Genomic DNA, 13,293 nt, shown 5'->3' with positions numbered 1-13,293 from the left:
TTTTTCAGAATGCGGTGGCTCATTTTAGCTTATCGCGGCCCATTCGACCCGTTTTGCGTCCGACCCACTGGCCCGCTCGGTTCTCCCGATGACCTGTCCTCCCTTGATCGGCCCCAAAGTGCGTCAGCCCCCCCGGGAAAATGCCCGGTGTGTCAAATTACCAGTCCAGCCCTGATTGTGAGTGTGATGTTGCTTTTATACAATTCTATAAACAAGAATATTGAGTAACTTTAGTTTAGTGGTCCTCTCCCAAAAGCCAGAATGTTCTCACCCTGCCCTTTCCCTGAAATGGAAGAGAACAGAGAGGTGAGAGCAGATCAGAAGCTTTAAAACTGTTGTTAGTAAGAGGTTGTTGAGAGCTATTTATAGGTCCTTACCAGCTGTGTCTCATTAACGCTAAATATTTCCACTCTTGAAATGTTGTTGCTATGTAACTTTTCGATTATAAATGTTAACAGCCTTGATTGCAATTATGATGTCATTTTATAAACGGGTTCCGCTTTGCTTTAGTAACACAATGAATTTGCCACTAGCATAAGTAATCTGGAGGCACCAGTCCTAAAATTAATATCAAGTGGGACAAGTGTCAGCTGACGAGATGGTGATTTTCCAAGGTGAATGTCGATATGTGACAGAAACACTGTACCTTTATGTGGATGTCACCTCTCAGTTCACATTTGAAAGTCTTGAAAAACTTTGTGGAACTGCTCACATGGATCTTCAGTGCTGGAGAAGGACAAGTGAAACATTATTATACATTTACAGTTTTATCTGTCTCCTGTTTTACACCAACACAGTGCACATGTGAAGTGTAATGACAAGACATGCAACATCCTTCACATAAGGTTCATTTAAAATGCTTTGTTGACATATGTTATTAATCTTCTGTCAGCACATCCTTCATGAGTAATCTTATGTAATCCATATGTCTCCATCCTGGAGGCGTGTTCGCTGTGTCTCCAAATAAACAATAATGTGGCATTTTCAGACCCACAACCCCTGCAACACAGGGCCCTAGTACACAAGATATGTCAGGTATGTTTCCAACATTGATGCTTGAAATTTTTTATTGACGTTTATCTACATCCTCTGTAGTAGTTTTAACAAACATAGTTCCAATGTAGTTTCTCCCTCTGTTGCAGCAGAGCTCAATGAAAAGCTTAATGTGGCTCTTTAATGCAGTTCTTTTAATGTTGTGAATGTCAGAGGAGGTAAGGTCTATACCTTACTATATAAGTGTTTCATTGGTCTTTGAAATATTATTATGCATTATTAAATATTTAGGCTAAGTTATGGATAATAACCCTTTTCTCTTTGATGTCTTACAGAAATCATATTTCACTTTGTGATTCTTTTGAAAATCTTTCGAACTTTGGTATTAGGCCAACACAATAAACTGTATAGTCAAACTGTAGCCTATAGAGCTTTTATTTGATATAACTTGTCTATTTAAATGTTATATTTTTATTTTTACCACATTACCTCTAGTTGGCACTTATTTGTGATGCAGATGTTTTTTCAGGCCTTATTTTGTTGTTTTATTTAATAAATGTAAAAGTAATGGAGATTTATATAAGCATTTTAGATTCCAAGCTTTTAAATGATACCACATACAGTGTGCCTGACTTATACATCTGGGGACTTTAAAATTTTCAGTGTAAACTTATTTCACGGCATAGCCCCCTACAGTTTGGAACGAAATGTGGGTGAGTTATGACAGAATTTTCTTTTTTGGGTTGAACTATTCCTTTAAGGTTGCACATTACAGCACCATTCAGTGGTTGTGCATTTTCTTACTAAACGAGTACAAATTCTTTTTTTAACATTAATATATGAAGGGTAGCTGTTAAAAATAACAACACAGAACCCTCTAATACACTCAAATCATGAGCTTAATTCTATTTGATTGATCAGCGGTCATGCAGGCAAGAGAATATATATGAATAGCACAGCCAAAACTCTGTCGCCATACAGTTATTACCTGAATGGACTCCAATGCAGACTCTCAGCTGCTGTTGAGGAACACGTGGACTGTGAAATCTCCTCATGCCCTGCACTATAGCTAAATACATTCTAGCTATTTCTTTGCATGATCATCTCCATTTCTTATAGGCAGGCCTGACACTACCATATAGGCATCACCGATAGTTTCAACCTGGAAACAGCAAAGGAAACATAATGCAACCCATATTCTAAATTTAACATGGATTTTAAAAAGGTGTGCGTGATGGAGTGACACTTTCGCTTAGTCAAAGTGTGCATTCAAATTCTGTACCTTATAAACATTGTGGTTGTCAATTATATTGTTGATGTATGTGTACAAGTCATTCAGCATGTTCACAACCAACAAGAAAGGAAACAAGTGGGGCCAATTTATATCTGTCATCTTCTAGGTGAAGCTTTAAAAATATAAACACACACATGCAGACATCAAAGTTTCCAAGAGGTGACAATGGGACAATTTTCCATTGGGGCTCAGCTTCGGGCACTAGTAAGGTCCCAGAATAAACTCATGTGAATGTATTATTTCCACTTTAAGACTCAGATGAGGTAGCGGGCCAACAGCTAAACTAAAGAAAGCTCTTTATTCATGACAGAGTGTAGTTTTCAACAATTGTGCCATGTCACCTAGCATGTGAGACCCATTCCAGAGTATATATGGAATACTATATGGCCATTTGATCTTACAACACACTGCACTCAAATACACATTATTTAACTAGAGTAAACCATAGAAATAGCTATTTATAATGTCTGCTCTACTTTTTCTGTTTTATTTAGTTTTATAGCTGTCCGAATGCTCTATGCACTATTTGACATCTCAGACATTGTGTGTGTGTGTGTGTGTGTGTGTGTGTGTGTGTGTGTGTGTGACACTAATGTAAACAGACTTGGCTGCATGCATCGGATAATTGCGCTCGATCAGCATGTTTTCACTGCGAGTATACGAGTTTTAAACTGTTAACGTGGTGCTTTTGTGATATTTTGGCTCTCTTTTTCAGAAAACAAACATATTATATGCCTAAAAAGTCTGTTTGAGTTGCTGTTTGTGTGAATGAAAACTACATTTGCACCTAATCAGCAGACGTGGCTGCGTGCATGGGAAGATTGCATTTAGATATGATGGGTGTGCATATACAAGCTGTGAACAGTTATTGTGGTAATGTGGTACAGTTTAGCTGTTTGTTACATAGAATAAAAATATTGTGTTTTTCTAACAAGGAGGAGGGCGTGGATGGGCCATGAGGGTGAGCGCCTGGCACTGAGTTGGCCAATCAGTGGGAGAGGGATAAAGGGGAGCCGGAGATGCCAGTTCGAGAAAGAGAGAGAGAGATGAACACAACTCACTTATCGTGTGCAATCTGCATTTGGCTGAAAATTCAATAGAGTGAGGATCGCACATAGCTGTGTGCATGTCTGCCGACATGTGTGTGCCAGAGTGCCCTGTGTCTGTTGTGTCTACGTGAACTGTAAGTAAATAAAGTCGATGTGATCTGTCCAGCCGGCTCCCGCTTCCTCCATGATTGGGAAGGCATTGAGATTTTCCACACTGGTGCTGAAACCCGGGACTTGGAGGAAAATGTGCCATCAGAGAGCCCGGAGGATCACGACGCCGAGGGAGTGCTCAATCCAGTGCCGCGGGTCCAGTGCCACCGCCCGGCATCGCTGAGGACTGCTGCCCAGCTGTGAGGAGTGACTGACGCCGGATCGGGGCTGCCATGTTTTTGTTTGTTTTATCTTTGTTGTTTTATCTTGTTCTATCTATGTCTCTCTCTCTCTCTCTGTCTGTCCTGCTCACTCTTTTCTCTCCCCTCTCCCTCCCCTCATCTCTCAGATTTTCAGATATTAACCATCACATATGTGTGATGTTACATATAAAAGGGTTAAACAATCATGGCTTTGGATGTTTGTATTTTCAATGTAAGGTAGGTAGGCCTAATGTTCTATGGACCTCCTTTAGATCAACAAGAGGAAATAAAGCAACATTTTAAACTATCATGCCTCTTGATGTTTGTGTTTTCAAATTTGATCGAAACGTACAAAAAAATCTCACAGCTGTTGTGTGGGGCTTAAAATAACCCTTGTAGGTAACGTGGAGGTACATTTTTAAAAACCCTTGTGAAATGTGTTTGAAATGCCCATCAGGCCCACTCAAATGTTGCCAGGTAAACATTGTCTGAAAATCTCAAAAGAATGTTTGAGCCTCTGTCTTTCCACATCTTTCATCACCTGCATTGGTGTGAGGGAAGCTGACATGGCAGTGAAGCCTTCAATGTCACTAAAATAGATGGTAACGCAGTCCTACGTCTCGGCTCTCACTGTCTTTTCTGCTATGAGCTGCGCAGCTACAGATCTAAAAATATAAGAAACAGACTGGCACTTTTCAAAGCTAGGAAGAGGGCTTGGTGATGCTCATTACAGTTCAGACATGATAACTCTCTGAAAGATTTAGCATGGTAATGTGGGTATGAAACATTGATAGGATATTGTTCTTGGCGGACTATGTTACGCTGCTGCTGCTGCTGCTGCAGTGCAAGTAAGGAGACTTGCTGCTGCTGCTAGAACATACACAAAGTAGTTAAGAATGTGGACATGCTTCTAATGCTGCATAATTAGAAAAACTAAAGACATGCTGCATCAGGCATGTCTGACATGCTGCTACACAATTAGATATAAATACAATCCCTAGATAAGTGGAGCTGGTGTAGTGGAGGGTTTTCAGAGAAAACCCTCTGAAATTTGCCAATTTAAATGTTAGGCAACGAGAGAGTACGCAAGTTGATTGTCTACCCAAATACACATCAAAGGACCTATCAGCTTACACCATGTGAGCTGAATGATTGACATATCACATATGAGCAAGCTGATTGGCTAACAAATAACAAGTTTAAAGATCTTATCAGCTTGTACCACATAGAGATTCATGGCTGAGCTGTCACGTAAGGGTGATGATTAGATAAATATTTAGTAACTAAGGAGTGTTCAGAATTGAACAAGAAAGAAAGAAAGAAAGAAAGGACTAATGAGTAGGTTTTGATCAGTAGCTAGTTGCAAGAAACTAATTTAGTTAAGGAAACCCTTAGTGACAATAGCCGTACAATTATATATTTTATGGATTTTATGGATACTATATGTAGTGTTACTGTGGCAACATCGGTGTGTGTAGTCCCTCTGCCCTCTTTTTCTCTTCCTGGAGTTGAGCAGTTCGCTCACTGACTATCTCCTCAAAATTCCACGCATGCTGCTCCATATGGGACAGCTGGTTATCTAGAATGTTTTCAGACCCTCTTTAACACAGGTAAACACACATAAACAAATGTGAACAGATTAGTAAAAGTAACTGATTACATAGCAATCGTTTATCCACATACACAACATAAATATAATCTATAGAGTAATACATCAAATATAATACACTCAGTGTTGACATACTGTATTTAAAATGTAGTCAAAGTTTACAATAGATACAAAATTATGAGGCAATTGCTTTGCAATAGGCTACATTGAAAATGCATTAAAGAGTCATGAAAAGGCAATAAAAAAAAAATCTAAATATTACCTGAGATATTTGTATGTGTAGTGGATTATGTAATACAATGATAGCAAGCATTATCATTATTTTCAAGTGGAAAATTGTAAATTTTTAGATTTTTGGAGCGATTTTCTTTGAAATCAATGTTGAGAAAATGTCACTTCGATATGGTGTGTATGGTTTAGATTTACACTGGATTTGAGCACATACAAGTCATTGGTTATTCTAGATATTATTCCTGAGACTTGTTTGCAATAGATGCGGTCTGGCAATACATGGTACATTAGCATCACAAACACCATTCTTTCTCATTGTGAGTGTTAAATGATTAAACCACATACATATGTAAATCTATGTTGTGGAATAACAGTCCTAACATTTATTTAAAATGCAAAAGCTCATTCAAATATTTTTAATGGTAAATGCAAATTCCTCAAAATGTATATGTGCATTTACTGGTAAACACAGCTATATAAATGGCCTGTGTGTATTTTTGGATTGTAATATTAGCTTACAAAACAGTGCATAATATATTTTAGCATTTTTTTGCGTGCGATTGTGAAAAAGTGTGGATTTTCTGGAAAGAAATATGTGGTTCTTGCCCATACAAAATTTGTCCATACAATGCTAGGGTCTTTATGGTTGCTAGGGTGTTCTGTGTGATTGTTTGGGTGTTCTCTTATTGATCCAAGTGAAAAGTATCAATAATATTCTGGTCCCTGGATATGACTGCCTCCTTGTAAGTCTATGTTTTGATTTTGTTTTGTTTTTCACGCATTTTATCATTCACCTGGCACAAATCATAGTTCCAGTTGCTTTGAAGAGTAATACTACACCTCCCTTCAACAAGCTGCACAATTTGAGGTGTCATGCATGTCCTTAGCAGAAATGATGTGGGACATGTGTCCCACATCATTGTAATATGGTCAGGCTGTGTTCAACTCCCTAAAAGTAAGAGCAATTGTAATAGTGATGCTTGTCTTAGCACGTACCAATATTTAAGAAAACAATATATTCAATGTTGCATTTGTCAGGTAAAAATAGCCTTATGGGATGGAATTGTTTTATGTTAAACTTGCTCTCTCCTCATATTGTTCATGTCAGTCTCTCCATTTCTGCTCTCTCTCTCTCTCTCTCTCTCTCTCTCTCTCTCTCTCGCCCTCTCCCCTCTACAAACACAATCAATGATTCTCGGCATATCTGACCCGTTCTTCTTTATTACCTCAAAAGTAGTAGTGTGTAGCAATGCGTGTCTCTGTTTTGCGGCCGGCTCACCGGGAAAAATTCCGGTTCTCCAGATGGCCAGTCTGCCTCTGCATGCAAATATTTAATGGTATATGACAGATCTAAAAATATAGATTTTAATGTTTAGCCCCAGGTCTGGATATAAATAATTAATGTAAATAATAAAATAAAAAAATTATGCATAATAGCCATAGAACAATATAGACCTTCCCATACAGAATTATGTCTAATTCACAATTAATTATTATGACTAGTTTTATTTTAATTATAAACTCAAAATGATTCACATGTTTAAAAACAAATATAAAAACTACTCTAAATATGTATTACACAAAAACATAAAATGCTTCTTATTATACAATGAGTTGTTTCTTCCCATCAGTTTATTAAAACAAGTTGTTCTAATTAATCAATTTATTTAAAATTAAAATAAATAAAATAAATCTTACTTCCCAATAACTAAAATAGTATATTATTATATAATATCATGATATAGGATACAGTATATTATAATTATATATTGTACAATGAATCATTTCTTTTAAATAGGTATTTAAAACTATAACTATCTACATCGGTTTTAGTTTAGAAAGTTTGTTTATTTTTGTGAATTGGTTCATTCGGACAGTTTGTTTCAAAGAACTGGTTAAAAAAAACAATTCCTTATAAAATATTGTCAGTTGCCAATCAAACATGCAACTATGTATACAGTGTATGATTTGATGATTAAATGAAGTGATTATAATGTTAAGCCCCAAATCTAGATATAAATAATATTAAAAGTATAAAATAGATAATAATACAGATATATAACAAGCCTTATATTATTTATATACAAAATGAAGTCCAATTCATGAATAGGTTTTGTGAACTGATTCATTTAAAAAAAAGAATATCAAACTGATTCGCATATGTGCTTCACGTGAGAGAAAGCAATACAATCTTTATACTCTAAATATGTGTTATGTTACAAAAAAAGACCACTTTAAATGCTACATCAAGGAAAATGTATTTAAATTTTTTTTTTCATGGTAATTTCTTGCTACCAGTAAGAAAACTGTTCAAATGAATTTAATAAAATGAATCTGACTTCCCAATAACTAAAATAGATAGACTGGTGACCAAAACTGTGGTATAAAATGTTGCTCTTATGGAAAGAAATTGGTACTTTTATGCACCAAAGTGGAATTAAATTGATCTCAATGTGTACTCACAATGTGACATTAATAATGTGAAAAATTTATATTACAATTTGAAAAAATTCAGAACTTAAACTACTAAAAAATCCACCACATGCAGCAATGACAGCTTTGCAGATCTTTGGCATTCTAGTAGTCAGTTTGTCCAGATTCTCAGGTGACATTTCACCCCACACTTCCTGTACTTCACTTGCCATAGATGTGACTGTCTTGTCGGACACTTCTCATGCACCTTACAGTCTAACTGATCCCACAAATGCTCAATGGGCTTAAGATCTACAATACTCTTTTCCAATTATCTGTTGTCCAATGTCTGTGTTTCTTTACCCACTCGAACCTTTTCTTTTTGATTTCTGTTTCAAAAGTGGCTTTTTCTTTGCAATTCTTCCCATAAGGCCTGCACCCCTGAGTCATCTCTTTACTGTTGTACATGAAACTGGTGTTGAGCGGGTAGAATTCAGTGAAGCTGTCAGTTGAGGACATGTGAGGTGTCTATTTCTCAAACTAGAGGCTCTGATGTACTTATCCTCTTGTTTAGTTGTACATCTGGCCTTCCACATCTCTTTCTGTCCTTGTTAGAGCCAGCTGTTCATTGTCTTTGAAGACTGTAGTGTACAACTTTGTATGAAATCTTCAGTATTTGGCAATTTCAAGCATTGTATAGCCTTCATTCCTCAAAACAATGATTGACTAATGAGTTTCTAGAGAAAGCTGTTTAGTTTTTGCAGTTTTTGACCTAATATTGACCTTGCTTACTGTGATGACTCAAAAACAAACACAAAGACAATGTTTAGTTTCATTTAACAAACCAAATAGCTTTTTTATATATATATAAAATGGCAAGTGATTTTTTTTAGTACCAAATTATCAATTTAGCATGATTACTCAAGGATAAGGTGTTGGAGTGATGACTTGATCAAAACATTTTTGTTTAGTTTTTTCAAATAGTGATGGTGCTGTTTTTTACATCAGTAATGTCCTGACTATTCAATCAGTTGAATGCCACTTTGGTGAATTAAAGTACCAATTTCCTTCCGTAATAGCAAAGTCTGTACATTATTCCAAACTTTTTGCCGCCAGTGTATATTAATTTATACTATCATTATAAAAGTATGCATTAACATTATTTATTTATCATTACATATTTTACAAAGAATTATTTCTTAACAGTTATTTTAAACTGTCCAAATTAATTAATTCACTTAAATGAATCAGACTTCCCATAACTAATAATCTATATCTATTTCAGTCTGATTAATTTTAGTAAATTGGTTAATTTGGAAATGTCCTTCTAAAAAACAGGTTAAAAGAAACTATTCGTTGTTAAAAATGTATTGGTAATATATACTTTATAATGATAATATAGAATAAAATATGTTACAACAATGTCATTGATCAATGTTATTTCAGCACTACTGACCCATTATGGCAGAGTTTCTTGATGGCAGTCCTGAGAAAGGAGAAGTCTGGTCTCTCTGAAGACACTCCAGCTCCTCTTCACACTTCGCTCTGTCTGTGTGCGGCCTCAATGCACTTTCCACAATCTCTGAAAAAAAGACAAGGAGAGAGAGATTAAAATCTCCCTAATCCTGGATTTCACTGTCCATCTGAATTCATTTACTTTATATTATCACCAGTGGCTTTAAAACAGAAAGCATTCTTTGAGGGTTAGGAAGAGAGCAATTGAAGTGTGTTTCTCTACCTCTGGCAGTGAAGAGGCTGTTAGGGATGTAAAAAGGCCCTTTGCGATTTACAACATCTTGAGCTATGATAGCAAAACTGTAGATGTCCCCTTTTTGAGTACCAATAGCAGGCATTGAGTGCCTTAGCAATTCAGGTGCCCTCCATAGCAGAGCTTAAAAAGCAAACAGAAATATTAAAAGGATAGTTCACCAAAAAATGAAAATTCTGTCATCATTTACTTACCCTAATGCCATCCCAGATGTGTATACATTTCTTTTTTCTTCAGAAAATGTTATTTTTTATTTTTAGAAGAATATCTCTGCTCTGCCCTCTCAGAACTCAGAAGGTCAAACAATGACAAAGTATCATAAAAGCAACCCATATTATTCTACAGGTTAACTCCATATCCTCCTGAAGCAATATGAAAGGTGTGGATGAAATATATCAATATATAAGTCCTTTTTTACTATCAGTCTCCACCTTTGATGACCAGCCCTGACCAGTAGGTGGCTGAATGTGAAAGTCACTTCCACACCAGGATGTGGAAGTGAAAGAGAAAGCATAGATTTACAGTTAAAAAAGGACTTAAATATTGATCTGTTTTTCACCCACACCAATTATATTGCATCATAAGATATGGATTTAACCACTGGAGTATTAAGGATTACTTTTATGCTGCCTTTTGGGCTTTCTGAGTTCTGGTCACCATTCACTAGCATTGTGAGGACCAACAGAGCTGAAATATTATTTTAAAAATCTTAATTTCAGTTTTTGGTGCACCATCCCTTTAACACACACACTATTTATCTAAATGCATTTCTCTGCATTCCTCTTTTCCATCGTACCGATCCAGGGGTCAGAACCGGGACTCTGCTTAGTGTCTGAATGCCTGAGAGCGCAAAGTCCAAAATCAGTGACCTTCAAGACAAAGCGACTGTCCACCACATAGCTCGATGAGGAGAGATGACCGTGAGAGTGCAGAGGACTATGATGCAAATAATCCATGCCCTACACAAGAGTCAGAATCTATCCATCACTGGTTTATACACTGCTGTCAGCAAAATCAATTTGGACTACGGTATGATAAAGATACAAGTACACAATGACCTTTACAATGTCCAGCATGAGGGAATACTTAAAACTCCAGTCCAGCTTAATAGACTCATTCTTCTAAATGTCCTGCAAATTTTAGGGACAGATATTGACATTCTCAAAATAATATAAAACAATTTAAATGACAATTACTTTTTGACAGTGACATTTTCAATTACATAGCATTTAATGAAACTGCTGCTAGTTTTAACTAACGGCAATCTTATTTATTACTTATTTTTTAATTTTAGCTTAGCTGAAAGTTGACTTTACACATCACAAGATTGTAAATGTGGCCTCATATTAGTATGTTTACCCTGAAACAACGATTTATTTAAGATATTACTACTATCACTAATATACCTTTAAGTAGATTGTCTGTTAATAACTCAAAGAAAAGTAATAATTATTTTGGTGTTGTGGTGGCACCTGCAGGCTTCCGTTGAGGCAGTACTCTGTAAGAATGAAAGGTTGAGGGGTCTCCAGGCAAACTCCAATAAATGTACAAATATTATATAGTTGGTCAGATCTCTGCACTGAAATGCACATACATAACCACACATACAACCACACAATCATACACATGTGAAGTGTTACGGTACCATAATGTTACTTATTACCGTGACACTTAACAAATATCATACAACAAATCATAATTACTGTCTTAAATAATGTATTTAAATAAACTTTGATATGGGGGGGGCAGTTGTCTTTAATATAATATTTTAGTCATATTTAAGTAACAGCCAATACTAATTAGTCTCAATTACAGGCTTAATATTGTTTTGTAAACTTTATATAATAGGGTCCTCTGAAATTGTAAATTATGGTTAATATAGCCTACCTCTACATTCAGTAAGTTATTAATTACTGTCTTATTGATCATGTACTAGTATATTATTGTGGACCCTTAAAAAAAAGTGTTACGAAAGTTGTCACCATAATTTGAGTGAAAAGTTTAATTGAAAATAATTATATTAATTTCAGAAAATCTTAGTATCTCATATTTTCTTTAATGATGCTTTAAAGTATACACTCAAGCTGGCATTAACTTCATGAAGTTTGCACCAAACCTGATGATCAATGTCATCCAACATGATTTGAGAATGTTCCAAAGAGCATCTTGTGTGTTTCAATGGAAGCAAGGAAATTTGACCTTATTTAGCCTACAAAGGAGTGAGCATAGTCAAAGTCACAAATTTGAATATTTCATTAGTAACAGGCCGATTCTTAAATATTAATCTTTAATTTTACATCCTAACTTTGTTTAATTATTTAAAATCACCTGATCTCACAGAAATACGTGAAATGAACACGAGCCCTTAACCTCGATTTACGTGATGGTGTCACGTAAGTGTGTAAAATTACGTGTCGGTATCACGAAAACAACACCCATACAAAGTCAATGGGGCTCATTTGTCGTGGTGGACACACGGATTCCCTGGTTCAATAACGTCACACAGTTGGCGGCGGTAAATGTTGATTTCTAGTTTACGAAACGTCCTCCTTTTATCATTTATTATAGTGTATTAGTTCTGATTTTTTTTCTGTCATAGCAGCGAATATTATTAATAATTATTATTTTGAATTAGAAGACTTTAAGTCGTTACCACAGCAACAAAACGTCACGTTACGCGCGCGTCCTTAAATTATGTTTTGTAGTTTATGAAACCTCCTTCTATTATCATTTATTATAGTGAATTAGTTACGACTTTTTTCTGTCATAGCAGTGAATATTATTAATAATTATTATTTTGAATCAGAAGACTTTCAGTCGTTCCCACAGCAACGAAACGTCACGTTACGCGCGCCCGTAAATGATGTTTTTCACGAAACGTCCTTCTTTTATCATTTATTATAGTGAATTAGTAACGACTTTTTTCTGTCATAGCAGTGAATATTATTAATAATTATTATTTTGAATCAGAAGACTTTCAGTCGTTACCACGGCAACGAAACCTCACGTTACGCGCGCTCGTAAATTATGTTTTATAGTTTACGTAACGTCCTTGTATTATAGTGAATTAGTTATTACTTTTTTATGTCGTAGCAGCGAATATTATTAATAATTATTGTTTTGAATCAGAAGACTTTCACTCGTTATCACTACAACGGTACGTCACGTTACGCACGCATCTTACCCATGTCACTGTATGCGTTTACCGCTCATTTCACCCGCCACCTGACTACAGTAAGCATCTCAACCCAATGTGTGTTTGTTTGTTAAGAAGCACGCAAACAATTTGCTGTTATTTCTTTAGTTGTAGCCCTATCTGTGTAGCGTTTCATCCCTGGAGATTAGGTTAAATTTGTTAGTGTTGCATTATCATTTACACGGTTATGTTACCCTCCAAAGTAGTTAGCTAGACAGCCAAATGACAGCTGTCCCTGGCACAGTTGGATTGTGGCACTGCCAGCTACCAAAATCAGTTTAAACTCATGTATTTGCCCATGTGTTGTGAAGACAACAATTAAACAAAGTGGTTAAAGTTTTATTCAAAGTGCAAAGTAAATGTCAGATGTAGAATGACCGCAATCAGG

At 35.9% G+C, this 13,293-nt stretch overlaps 1 pseudogene; it reads right to left on the bottom strand.

Annotated features, from left to right (window-relative positions):
• Positions 1–235: 235 nt before the first annotated feature.
• Positions 236–13,293, bottom strand: part of LOC127652107 (atrial natriuretic peptide receptor 2-like) — a 48,229-nt pseudogene continuing 35,171 nt past the window's right edge.

Source organism: Xyrauchen texanus, chromosome 11 (genome assembly GCF_025860055.1).
Source record: "Xyrauchen texanus isolate HMW12.3.18 chromosome 11, RBS_HiC_50CHRs, whole genome shotgun sequence".
Classification (NCBI taxonomy): domain Eukaryota; kingdom Metazoa; phylum Chordata; class Actinopteri; order Cypriniformes; family Catostomidae; genus Xyrauchen; species Xyrauchen texanus.
This window is presented reverse-complemented; position numbering and strand designations above follow the sequence as displayed.